Here is a 14,908-nt window from a genome sequence, read left to right on the forward strand (position 1 = left end):
CATCGTCTGAATAACGGTATTTTAATTTGGTCGTTTTAAAGCCCTTATTCGGTTATTTTTGTTTCAAAGAATTACCAAGGTTTTTCGCCATAAATTCGGTGAAGAACGACTACGCCGATTTTTAGAGCCATAATCGAATTTAAACTATACTGACTAAAAAAATTAAGATGATTATTTTAACTGATCCTTTATTCTGAACGATTTTTTAAAGGCAGTTACGTTGTTTTTTTAATTTTAATTCTTATAGTAAAAATGTTTAATATTAATTTTATTTTTACTGTTATTGTTATAATATTAATGGGAAATCGTTTCCTTCAGGAGTTTTCAGTTGAGGCAAGTATACTGTTGTAATAGTAACGACCGTTTCTGATAGATGGCAGTAGTGGGCCATCTGTACTATATTATCGGCTCAATGTAGCCTGTGTTTGTAAACTGGAATTTGTGGAATAATTTCACGTGTGACATAACATTTATATTATTATTGTTATTATTATTATATTATGGTGTAGGTAGTACTTTTATGTGTTTGTGTATTTAATATTGTTTTGTTTAACCATAAAGGTGATGGATTAAATAAAAATGCATTTTGCTATTTGTTCTTAGTGGGATCAGCAGGTTCTTCGGCAGCTGATGGCCGTCTGCATGTCGCCCAATAATACAACTTTCAGGTAATGTGGAATAGTCATTTTAAAATTATTATTTTCTCTTGTTTCTACTGATAACGATTCCGTATCGTTCGGCTGAATCTGTTTCATCGCCGTTTCGCTTTGTTGTGAAAATATCTTGCTCACTTTCAGTAAAATCTAACCTTAAAACTATGTCATCAGTGTCAAGCTATGTGAAGGTTAGGGCTTCCAAATGTAGGTCTGCTTTGAATAATCCGTTGAAATTTAATTTATAAGTTATAATTAAACAGAAAATAATCTCGGTTACTTTAACGTATTGTTTTATTATAATTTTATGTCATAATATTCGCGGCATCTGGGAATTCATGCGAGATCGTTGGAATAGAGATCTATCAGTTGTTTACATCTAACCCGTTTTACTCTTGTTTTATTTGATAAACTAGAACAATAATATGTTTCTGTTGAAATCGCTTTAAAGTGTTGTCCAATTCAAAATAATTTAGAATTTAGCTGTTTATTTATTGACTTAAGAAATTATTATATTTTTTCTTTACGTCCGTTACTGTTCCTTGTTAAGTGTGTGAAACTGAATAAAACGTAATTTAAGCTATCATTTAATTAATTTATTCTTTGATACTTTACACATTGTAACTGTATTCTGTGTTACCTGAACCACAATTCATTCACTTTTCTTTGTATAAACATTTTATTAATTTGATGTATATTTTTAAATTTAAATAAATAAAAAGAAATTGGACAGCGATAGTGCCTGTAGATTATATTCACTGAAATTAATATAACTGTCTCTTATAGATCATTGTTATTAAAGTGGTTATAAATATAAAAAAAACAAATTTGTTTTATTATAAGCAGTTTTATTCTATTTATATTGAAACAATATATTGACAATATTCTATTGTCTTAAAACAATAAGTGTGATAGACATTTAAAAAATTATTATAATTATTTTGAAATTTGATATGTCTAAAGTTTTCAAATCACTGGCCCAACATACATTTGTAATTGAGCAGTAGATTTCTATCATAGCATTTTTTTTATGGTTTTTAATGAGTATTTCATGTATTGTCATTTTTTAATTAAGAATCTTGAGTTTTTTATTTGAATTTAATAACCTGTTATTTTATTATTTTATATTTAATAATTTTCAGAATGGATAATTTTTAATCCACTAATAAAACTGTCAAAATAATTTTTTAAATTTGAGTTTTACTTAGTATTTTTCCAATCTTCATAGTTTTGTGAAACTTTGTATATGTAGTTTATTGTTATTTGGTATAATATTGTGTTGTGCATTCATAATATTCATCCTTAATTGTCAGTTTGATTAGAAATTTAGAGATTGATTCTTTTAAAACTCTATTTATAAAACATTAATTATTTAATGATAAACTGATCAAAATTAAAAAAAAATAGTCTTCTATTTTTAATTCGACATTTATAAAAACTGATATTTTACTTATAAGTAATGTATGCAAGTAAAAATGGATATTAAGTGTAAATTTTGTACCATTTGCTGTAAAATGTTTAATCATTTTTTTAATCTTGATTGGCTAAAACTTAAACTTTTGAATTTTCGTTTTATATTGTTACCCTTCTAGTGATTGGGAAAAAAATTTACATAATGTAACAGTAACATCTTTAAACTGGGATGATGAAAGGAGTTCACATAGTACATTTTTGTATTTACCAATATTCATCCACTGTAACTAATGTTTTGTAGAATTTATTTTTGTAAAACATAAAATGGTGTAAAATATCATGAAAAGATTAGATTTTTAACAAACAAAAAAACTTTTTTATGCACTAAAATTTTGTAGCTTACAGTTATTAATAATAGAATATGTTTTATAAAATCTATTTTATTTTAAATTAAAAATCTTTGTTAGTAGCTTTTAATTTGTGTTAATCAAATGAATTTATGTAATTATTTACTACAGTTTGAAGTTTTCTGTCTTTTTTTTTTAATTGACACTGGTCTCTGTTGGACTCTAAAACTATAATATTTTCTCTTACTGGCATCTCTCTTCTTTGCTCTCGGTGCTTTTTCATTTTGCATGAGTGTCCTTCTCTCCTTTTCATTCTGTTCTTTTCTTCTGGAAGAATTTTTGTCTCAACGTGTCTGTGGTTTTATTTGTTTCTTGCTTCTTTCTTTTATATATTCTTTGACCAGTTTGAACCACTTTGTAGTTGTCTTTGTGCTGTTTTCTTGGTCGTTGATTTCCTTGCTTAATTTTCTAGTTCATCTCAAGAGCTAATAGAAGGCAAGTCTGCATTTCTGAATTGTGTGTGATGGTTTGCTTACCTTGTGGTAAAGTTCATTGTCTTTTTTGTTGTTTCCAGCCATAATTTTGTAGTTTTCTTTTTTATAATTTATATTTTTGCCTCCAGTGTAGTTAAATTGCTTATGTTTGAATTGTTTTTGAACAGATTAACTGGCAGTTGGTTAATATTTTGAAACCTTTTGATTTCAATGGCTTTTCTTATATGTGATTTTATCTGTTTATTTTTTTAGAGTATGTATTCCAATTTTATCATTGTTTATGAAGTAACTTTTTTCTATACACCCGATATTTTGTTTGTAAAAACATTTCGCACTTCAGTTACTGACCGAGTCAGTATTCTTCATAAAGGAACGAAGCATAAATTAATCAGTTTGTTTAATAATAACTTTTTTATTTCTGTAATACAAAGTACTTTTACTATTATTTAATTGACTACGATCAAAGACCCTGTTCATGTATAGAAAATAACTTCTTCCTGATGTCCACATTGTTTGCTTCATCATTCAGTATACTGAAAAATCTCCAGATACCTGTGCACCTTTGTCAAGTAAGGATTTTTAGGCAATACTCCTTTTTTTTGTGAAGCGAGTATACTTATTATCTGTATTACTGTTATATCCCTGTATCGCTATTCCTTAATGTGTTGTTAATTAGAACCCGATAAGATATTGTAAATCAGGTATGTAGGAGATAGTATCTAGCATTAAAATATAGTTGGTTAGACCGATATCAAATTACTTTCTGTACGATTAGGTAGATTGTAAATCTGTGTGCCACCTCTGCATGCTGTGAATCAGTATGAAGCTTTTATTTTAATTTCTTTGCTGCAATAATACTGTCTTTCCTATGGCATCAGTTTTTCTTACCTCAGATAGTGTAACATTTATCATCCTAAATAAATACTTTTTACTTTTTATTGTATGTTTTTAACATTATTTTTGTCATTCATAATGTAATTTAGAATTGTACTGAGCCAAATTTAAATGTTAATGATTTTGGATTGTAGGCGCAACTTCCATTTAATATTCTAAAGCTGAAGTTCTCAAGAATAGTGCCAAATAATATTGATGAAATCTTGCTTTTATTATGTTCATTATCTAGAACTGTATTTTTCTTTTATTTTAGTGTGAATTAATTATTGCCAGCTTTTCCAAAATTATTTGAAAAATAATTACGTATTTGATTAATTTTTTATATATATTCAAAATGTAATTAGTCAGAGATGGTTTATATTATTTTGATGAAATTTTAACATATTTGTTGTTGTATAGAACAATAAAGTTTTTGCCTATCCTTTTTTGCATCAATTTTCATGACGTTTTGAATGAATAAAAATCACTTTTTTCAATTGAAAGCTCTTTATATTATACAATTTAATTTTATAATTGTTCGTGGGAGACTTAATATTAATTGATGAATTCTCACCACAATAATTATGAAGAATAAAAGAATAAAAAAATTATCAATATCCAATCTAAAAGTTGCTTTATTAGCAAATTCATTCAGATGTACTTTCTACATTGTTATTACAGAAGATTACATCTTAATGTATAAAACTTTGGTCTATTTTTATTTTAATTGATGATTTTAAAGTAGTTTAATTTTTTATAATTCTAAGATTTTACTGTGCTCTTACTGATTGTCTTGTAACAGGAAAAATAATGAACTGTAACTACATTTTTTAAAGGTTAAAATGTAATATTCCAAAACAAATTTTTTTAAATTTTGGTAAAAATTAAACTACCTAAAATTTTGGTGATGTTTTAATGTAATTATTATTATTTTTAGTAATTGTGGACAATTAAAAAGAAAAATTCAATAATGTAATTTTTTTTATGAAGCATTTCATTAATTGATTGTCATTTAAAAAAAATATAAGTCATACATATTTCATGTCATACATTTGCAAGAACATATGCTCACAGAATTCTTTATAGAGCATTCAAGAAAGATTTTGAGTTTCTGAAAACTTTTTAATTTCCAATATTTAAAAAAAAATAATTTTTGGGTGAACAGGTTTTCTAAATCTGTTGATTTACCTTCAGTGGCAGTCAGTATTTATAGTTAATACATTCCAGATAATTCCAAAGGTGGGATAAGTTGTTTCATTAAGATCTTTGTACCCAATTTTGTTTTATTTTTGGGAAAAAGCAATCTTTGATGTGACATTTATGCAATTCAATCTTTACCAAAGAGTTGTGATTTTCTGCCCCCATTTAAGTACATTTTCCTAACTTCACCAGGTACTGTCAGTAGTAAGGGTGCCTGTTGTCTATAATTTTTCACTGGTAAGTTGTTTTTCTAATATTGTATTTACCAAGGTAGGCTTTCCTTTTCACCATCCAAACCTTTTTGTTAATTTTTATCCCTCTTTCCCTTTTTTGATTTTATAGGTTAGGTTGAGTTTATAGGTTAGGTTGAAGATGACTAGGTAACATAACTATCTTTGGTGGAATGTGTTGGAAGGGGGTGTCACCTATGGACCTTTGTTTACTGTCTAATAGTTGCACAGTAAGCTACTGACAAGGGTTGAAGCGCCTATGAGGTAAAACCAGGTCTTTTAATTCATCCTAAAATAACTATTGACATGTATATTAATAGTGATGTGTTAAAGATTTATTAAATTTGGTTTTTTTTTATTATTGTTATTTCTTTATTGGATATTAATATTATTAATTCGCTTGTTCCAAAATCTTTTAATGAAAAAGTAAGAAAAACAGATTTTAAGACTGAAAGTTTTTTTATGTTTACTTATTATTTAAATTGTTATTAAACATACTAACCGTTTTCAAAAAATGAAATTTTTTTACAATTGTTTTATTCATTGGTTAAAAAGAGTATTTCTCTCTGATAAATATTTGATGGCTTTTAAACTGTGGCAAAAAATACATTTTTTAATTTAAAATTGTCCCTATTTTGCTAAAATTTTTGTAGATTTAAAAAATCATTGTAAATACTTTAATTTCAATGCTAGGTACTTTTTTATTTTTCTGTCTTAACTTGTTTTAAGAACTTGTCTCATCATTAGGTGTAAATAATATTAATTCATTATTGTAGCGTGCGGTTATGAAGTTATACAAGTAAAAAAAAAATTTACATTATTTTATATGTATATATGTAAAGTTTTCTCCAGTAAAATTAAATATTGCAGTATTCAATCCTGTTCAAAGGTATTTAAAATGCGGCGCAACCAATAATTTAAAGTTTTAAGAGGAAAAAAATTTTTTCAGTATTTTTGCAAAAATTACTTGTAGATGGGAAAAATATTTCAAAAAATATAGTACCGCGTAAAAAAAAAAAATATTTAAATTTTATCAATATTTTACATATTTTTGAAAAATTTAACTTGCAAATTTTGTTTAAAGTATTTCTGAAAAATATTTATATGTGAAAGAACAGTAAAGTAAATAAAGATGGTGCCCGAAGAACATATTAGAATTATGTTGTCTTTGTACAATCTAGATCTAGTTTCTTCCTTTCTTTTTTGTTGGGAGCACTTAATCATCCTCTCATAGGTGTTTCCAGATCATCCAAAAATTTTATGTCCAATGAATTTATAGGATGATTTCATTATTTCTGCTATTTATTTTGTTACGATCGTTAAAACTATTTCTGAGAATTTCCAAAGTGAAATTTTACTATTTTAACTGTAGAACCAGCAATTAAAATTCCTGAGTACTATAGCCTATTTTTGTGTTTTATTGACTCGATCTTGAGTATACTTCTTATAACGTTTGGATTGATAGAATCAAAATTGTATTGATAATATTAACTTAAAAAAAAAACCTGATAAATAAAAATAAGTTGTAAGATATTACAAATATTTCTTTAATTGCAACCGACTGTGTAAGTAAAATGTTTTAGTGGGAAATATATAATTTTTTCTATAATTTTGTGAAAATTACCTGTAGGTGCTAAATATATTTATAAAATTCTAGAATTATACAAAACCATTAACATATTGAAATCATGCTAACTGGTTTTAAGAGATACTGTTTTAAAATGTTTAAAAGTAGGGATGATTAGTATCCTGCGAAGTAGTGCCTGTTGGATTCAACTTGTAAGTTTTTGTAAAGTGCAGCTTTCTAATTGAAGTTCTAGGTATAATTCAATACATATTTTCATTAATTGAGGTCAGTTAGTGGTGCAGGTGTTGTATTCCTTCCGAAATTGAATTTGAAAACAATCTCTTTTCATCTAACGACTGAAGTATGACTATATTGATATTTTTTGTCCTACATTAAGTTAATACGTTTAAATTTTTTCATACTGATAACAGTTTGCAGTTATTTTTTGTATTTTGTAGAAATCTGTGTATGTTTTATTGAGGAGAAATAATTTATAACACTTATTTACAAAAAAAACTTTCTTAAATGTATATAGAATGGATGTTTAAAAATCTATTTATTTGTTTATGAAGCCGCTCAGACGACGTGCACTTAGGTATGAAACTAAATCTTCATCCTGAGTGTAATCAGTATATTTTCAATAACTTACTAAATTGTATTAGTCGATCAGCGTGCACTGGGGCTTATAGGCAGCTGCATTCTTTGTTCTTGTATTCTTATTTTATCACATTCATGAATGACCAGGCCGGGATGTGTTTTCAGTTGGGGGACAGTATGGTGACAGTGGCAGTAAAATACATGCAGTTTGGGCATTCCTTGATCTAACGACCTTCTGTGCAGGAAGACCGGTCTTAATCATCTCTGCCATTCATATTAATTATTGAATTTACAAAAATATTTATGCACTTCATAACAGGATGGAGTGTGTGACACACACACACACAGTAGCATAAAAATTAATCTGAACACTGGGAATTTTGACTACACTGCTTGACCACACCCATTCTTTAAGTTGTCTGTGTAATGCGAGGTTATTTTTCTTTTGTTATTTAGTAATTTTCATGTTGTCATGTTTAATTAAACATGTAAATGTTAACAACATAAATAATTATAATAATAATTATGTAACAACATAAATAATGTTGTTTTCATGTTTAATTAAATATTGTCTGTAAAAGTTTATTTCACGTTTTATTACAAATTATATCTTCCTATTTTTTGTTCTGTCAGTTTTGAATATATTATGTTGGACATAACTCCAAGAAAGAGTTCAAAAATTGTTTATTTTTCCGAGCATATCGGTACACGACGACAAATATCTTCCGTGTGCGGTGTTGGAGTGAGGACGGAAAATAATATTTTAAAACAATTTAAAGAAACCGGTTCCATCTTATCTGAAAGGAAAGGCAAATACGGTCAAAAAAGAAAAACTACTCCGAACAAGATCGGTTATTAGTGAGAAAATGTAAACTTGAATGAATATTATCTGCTGCGGACTTAAATCGAGAGTTAGCGGCCAGTGTACTTCTTGCAGCCGGTGGGAAAGCTTGCTGGCCGGCCAAAATGCAGCTTTTAACACCGGTAATGTGTAAAAACAGGATCTTGGGGGCCAAAGTACATGCTAACTGGACCAAAGGACACCGGAAAAATGTTATGTTTTCTAGGGAGTACAGTTTTATTTTCAGGAGAAAAGGGTTCTGTACGTTAGAAAAGCATCTGATGAAAATATATCACTCGTCGATCGGTCAGACATTTCCAGAAAAAAGTTTCGGTGTTGTTTCACATTTGAAGCTCCCGTGTTTGTTAGTTCCAGTAGATGGTATGTTGAAAAGCGATGGATGTATCAAGATTCTGAAGGAAAGGGTTGCAATACGACTTAAGAACAAATTCCATTTTGCTTTCTTTTTGAGAAAATTTTTTATTTCACTTTTAACAGTTCTGCTGCATATAAAAACTTTCTGTTCTTATTACATTATCGTAGTCTGATTTTAGTATGGACGGAGAGGAACCGTTTTATTGTAAATATCATGCGTTAGTCTGTAAGCATGTTTTTGTCTTTTCCATTCGGTTTCATTATTTCACCCGCGTTCAACTTTCTTCTGTTGTTTTAACTTTTTTTTTAGAGATATGTAGGTGTGCACTTTCATCGTGCGTTTATTAATAAAAATAAGGTAAAACAGCAAGAATGTTGAAGCTATTGATTGTCGGTCACGTTTTTGTATAATTTTTAAACCTAATTATTTAATATATTTCAGTAAACTTTTATTTAATTTACAAGTTGATGGGATAAAACACGTTTAAATGTTACTGTGAATGTCTGTAATCGGTATTTTTTTAAATATATCATATTTCCATTTTATTTAACGGTTAGTAAACGACCAAGTATTCCCGAATTGTGTGACAAAATATGATATCGTTTGACGGGTACATGCTAAAAACTTTCTAAAATTTTAAAGATCGATGCCGTTAATTAATAGGGCTATTCCCGTATAAATTAAAAGCGAGAAATTTTTTTCGTTAAATGGGAAATTTTATACTCTAAACAGAAAACATATAGGTTAGGCCTAATATGTACTTCATTACGCTATACTCTTTTCAGAAATATTCTCTTCGATTATATATTTCCAAATTTATACGCAAATAATCGTTAATTCGTCGATCAGAAAACGTTTAAGACCAAAGTTACCGTTAAACGACCTTGTGGGTTGTTATTTTTTCATCTCTGTAAAAAAATTGATATCGACCGATTATTGTTTTCAAAACTGAAGTCTGCCGTCACCCCAAGCACGAGGCAAAACATCTGCCTAGTAGGTAGATTTACTTTAGTTTAATTGTTGGGTGTTATTTCTTTTCGTATTTGTCCCGTGCTAATCTTTCATTGTCGGCGTATTTGCTACATCTTACATCCTGAGTATCTTTTTATGTATTATATTCCTCGTATTTCACTACACTATTTACCGGATCGCTTATTACCGGATTAAATTAAATCTCGATGTTTAACCGTCCCTGAAACGATCTGCATAACGTATTATTATGTAATTATCGGTGTAAAAGATTTATTTTACTTAATATTTGGCCTACTCTATTATTTTGTTTCTTTACATGATTTTGTAAATTTTTTCCCTCTCTTCCGATCTCTTAGTTTCAGTTTTTGTGGACCGACGTAATTTCCAACAGCTTCTTCTCTTCATGTTTTGTCGCTCTTGATATCATCTTACTGTCATTTTGTCCTTTATTCCGTTTAGCCTCCGGAATTCACCGTTAGAAATTACTTCAGAGGATGATATACGAATATAATTTAATGTTATCGATATTTTTCATTGTTGTTTTGCGATTACTTTTTTTTCAGTAGTGTAATTTTACTCGATAATTATCGAGTTAATTTAAACTGTATCGATTTTTCTTATAGTCACAATATTAAAAAGAATGAAGCACCTTCATCTATTGAAGATTTAAAATCTTCACAATTTTTTTAAGCTTTTAATAAATATATACCTCCTAATATCCCGTATATTTTTCTTAGATCGCCCTAATATTTTTCTCCTGAACAGAAGCGCCGTTTCTATCGTCGTTTAACTTACTCGGGTTTAAAGGGTTAGTCCGTAATCGGCTTCCGATCGGCTATCGATAATAAATGAATTAATATATCGCACGCGTACTGGCAGCGGTCTCTAATATTGTTACACGCTTGTCTGCCGTCCGTTCTCCATTACGGGTCGATCTAACGCAGGATCTTTCATCGGTGCTGCGGCATCGACGAATGAAATGTAAGGCGTGATTTTTTTTTACTAGTAGAACGGCATACGATCGCTAAGATCTATCGATGATTTTGTAGTTTTTAATACGGTCTTGCAAGAGAAGAAGAGGAAAAAAGTTTATATTCGATCGTAACGGTGAACATAAGAAACGTCGAATCGATCGTTTACGATAAATATTGTTTTACGATTTATAAATTTTCTAATTGTAAAAGTTTTACGATCGATTTACAAATCTCAGAACCGAACAAAAGGTACGGAATAATCACGTTATGTCTACTTTGTCGGTTTCGCCCGCTTTTAGGTTTTATTTTATCGGTTTTGTTGTAAAATCGTGTAACGGTTTTTTTTACAGCTCGGTCGCAGAGTTGTTTCCGTTTCTTTAAGATTATTACGCCGTTTCTAAAACGACGAGTGCTTAGATTAGAGGCGGATATCGTTCTCTTGACAAGTCTGCAGAAATTTGTGTCCGTACATAAAGCGCCTAAATGCGGGTAGCGGCTGTAAATTAGCGATGTAGATTTTTAGGCAACCCTTGTGTTAATTCGCAGAAGTCGATCGTGGAAAAAATCTGCGTGTAATTCTATATCGTCGATTGAATAAACCGTAAATGTCATCTAATATCCACTCGTGCACTTGAGTCTATCGAATTAATCGGGAATACTGTATCATTACGAATCGATTATCTTTGAAGGTCGATTGTGATTTTATTTGATCTTTATCGCTTAAATTTTTAATTTATGTCGTGTAGTTTCTTTCGTCGAACAAATACGTTTGAAATCGACAAAAATATATTATTTCAAAATATAAAAAACAATCGGGAAGCAGGATTTGTGAATCTCGTGAAATCTACAATCTGATACCGGAACGTATCGACGAAAGTAACGTTTTAAGTAGAAGGGTGTTAAGTAATAATAAAACCGTTTTACAAACCGGTTTTTGAAGATCATAGATTTTAAATAATGCCGTGTGTGTGACCGATGACTGTTGCACTTGATGCGGTTTTAAAAACAAATTAGCGCCGGAAAATTGTTCTTTTCAATATCGGATTCGGTTAATGTAATGTACGTTAACGCTGTTCAGTAATCGAGTTTTTACTTACGCGGTCGATTCATTACGTTCGAAGGAAAGTTAAACGTTGCGCTGCTGTTTGTAATCGTAACTTCCACGCCGGCTCGTTGTTCATCGGCAATAATTTTTATGATAGACGAATTATTGTAATAGGGTCAAAGAAGGGTAAACGAATAAGTGAATAAACCCCGTATGATTACATTAATTTCGTTTACGATCGAGAAAATTAAATCGTATATACTTAAGTAATACGAAGCGAAAATGTTTATCGAACGTGCTTTTGCTACCTGAAACTCGACTTTATTTTAATTAGCGAAAATTTTTATTTTTTTATGCCGTAAATAGGTCTTTGAAATGTTTCATTAATGTTGTAAATGTCGGGTTATAAATGGATGCGGTTTTTGTCTTCGTGAGGCCACAGTTTGTTTTCAGAAGCCTATAAGACGATGTCGGGACGTTCTTATGTACGTTTAAAAACAGATGCGATCATCATATATGCGTACAAACGTATTTTTCACGGTGAAGAAACTTGAAAACATACGGTCGAAGCGTAGTTTAATATTTTTATCCGGTCTATTTTTTACCGGCTAAAATTGTTTTTTTTTTTGTTTAAGCACTGAATATTTGAGAAATAACGATGTTAGTTGTTGTGTTGTAAAGGTAATAAAAAGTAGATAAATTTTGCATTCTTTATTTTACATCCGTGCTAAAGAAGAAAAAAATCACAAAAATTGTATTATATATATATATATATATATATATATATATATATATATATATATATTTATATTAATTACACCGTGTAACTTTATTACGTCCTGATTATATTAGTTATTACATGACACTTATGATGTAATCTTTGTTTATTATATTCTAACTGTAAGCTATTTCTTTTAAAGACGAGATATTTTTTTTAATAGAAACTGATATTACGTGTGTTGGTAATAGAAAAAAAAGTGATAACTTGTGTTATACGTGTAATTAAAAGATGTAAACAATTGTGAATCGAGTTTTTTCTTTTTTCTGAAAATATACTTTAGATAGATTTAGGTTATAAGTACTGCCGGCCTCCGTGTCGCGAGTGGTAGCGTCTTGGCCTTTCACCCGGAGGTCCTGGATTCGAATCCCGGCCAGGCATGGCATTATTCACAATCACTCATCTCATCCTCTGCGGAAAGAATTGCTTGACTGCGGACCCGGAGGTTAAACAAACAAAAAAAAAAAACAGGTTACAATTACCGATTACAATTCCCATCATACCTTTTTACAGTTTTAATATCTGTTGTACATATTATACTCGTTTTGATCCTGTCGTATGCTAAATTTATCTTTTATACTTCTAATGAGAGATCGTTTTATTTCTAAATACAAATATCATATTAAAAAAACAAAATACAACAGAACTTTTTATTAAATTCTGTGATATTTGACCGATGACCGTGTTTGTTTCTGAAGAAAAATAAAATGTTATATTGTATAAATTTTATTTATTTATACGTACATTAAAGATATTATAAAGTTTGTTTTTATTACAGGCACAGAAATGTATTGAATTCTTTGTTAAAAATGACTTAAAATTTACTTAAAAAAAAAAAAGAAGTAAAATAATTGTATGTACTGACCCCGAATTGCAGTTATCCTCCTTTTCGTATATTGACAGATGGATTTTGTAGTGCGTGAAAAATACCAAGCCACGCTTATATTTTCACTTAGAACTGTCTAAGCGGAATCGCTAAAACTCCGTTTTGCCGATCGGCTGGTAATTATAACGCATATCAGTACGATGTATCCTGCAAACATATGTTTGCGGGTGACCTGAATTGTAACAGAAAATGACATAGCAGATTTGAAGAATAATAAACATACCGTAACAGGTTTAATTGAGACATTAAATTTTAAAACGGTTTTCTGTTACCGTCTTCACGAGCCAAATGTACTCTTATATATTCATCCGGCTGATATTTAACCGTAACCGTTCAAGGTCGACCTTCATTTACTCTTGTACTGGGTGATTCAAAAAGGATTTCGCAGTTTTAAAAGCGTATAAAAATTTGTTAAGAATGAATGCATTTACCGATGGGGAATGTGCTCGGTATTCGTTTTGGTTTCACGATTGTCAGTTAGGGATTGCAGTTCAACGTAATTTTCGTAGGGAATAGGGTAGGGAGTCTCCTAGTAGGCGTACGATCTACTCTTAGCACCAAACTTCGTGAAGACAGGTCATTTTATTAAACGTACAAAATCACCAGGACGCCCGCGCATCCCCAAAAATGCTGCGGAACAACTGGGAGAAAACTTTGCACGTAGTCCGAGGAAACTAACTCGACGAGTGTCACGCGGAATTGGCGTGCCGCAAACGACCGTTTGTCGCGTATTACGTAAACGATTGCACAAACTAACCGTGGTTTAACCCTTTGAAGATGACGTCAAAGTCGCTCGGCTGCAGATTTGTGTGTAAACGATGGATAGAGTTGTACACGACGATGTAATTTTTATTGACTAGTCGACGTTTCACATCAGCGTCAAGGTAAACGCCCGTATCTGCCGAATACGGGGTAGCGAAACCCCTCGTAAAATTTTGCAGCGCATTCGTGATAGCCCTATTGTCAGTGTTTTTTGTGCCCTAAGCGATCAAAGATTTTACGACCAGGAGACCGTACGTAAACGCTTTCTTCCAGGAGGCGACCATAAACGGTATCCGGTATCGTTTATCTGGTCGCACTTCAAAATTTTGTAATTCCTCAGACGATGATGCCCAAGACGGACCTCGTTATTATCAAGACAATTCACAATTTCGTTACCGCCTACAATTCCGAGATTTTTTTTGATTCCCGGATCGGTGGTGAAGGTCCAATCGCACGGCCGCCTCGCTCCCCCGATTTGAGTCCGCTAAATTTTTTCTTGCGGGGTTTCATTAAAAAAAAATCGGGTTTATGTACCGTCTTTGCCTGCCGATGTTGTTGAGATAAGACTTCGAATTGACGCCGCGGCCGCAGAGGTAACGCCCAACTTGACGGCTACATTCTGGAATGAAATCGACTTCAGGCGGGTTGTACGTCGCGTTACAAACGGAAGCCGTATCGATCGAAGTGAATGTAGGTGACAAACTCGATGTGTTTTTCTACGTGATGACCGAATTTGTAAGTTATCTCGATAAATCTTTATACGCTTTTAAACTTGTGAAGTTTTAAATCACCCGGTATGAAAATCTTACTCGGGAAAAATTTAATGTGACTAGTACCGTTTTTACTTCAGACGGTTCAGATAAATCGCTTAAATCGCCAGGGTTCGTAAAGTCTTAGAGA

The 14,908-nt window shown here is 30.7% G+C and overlaps 1 protein-coding gene across 1 annotated transcript in view; it reads left to right on the top strand.

Moving 5' to 3' along the window:
- Positions 1 to 444: 444 nt before the first annotated feature.
- The window catches only part of Spt20 (transcription factor Spt20 homolog), a 121,045-nt gene continuing 106,581 nt past the window's right edge, over positions 445 to 14,908 (top strand). The window contains exon 1 of the mRNA XM_075378959.1: positions 445 to 668. The gene's annotated coding sequence lies outside the window, so the exon portion shown is untranslated. The remainder of the gene's footprint in view (positions 669 to 14,908) is intronic.

Source organism: Lycorma delicatula, chromosome 11, assembly GCF_047948215.1.
Source record: "Lycorma delicatula isolate Av1 chromosome 11, ASM4794821v1, whole genome shotgun sequence".
NCBI lineage: Eukaryota > Metazoa > Arthropoda > Insecta > Hemiptera > Fulgoridae > Lycorma > Lycorma delicatula.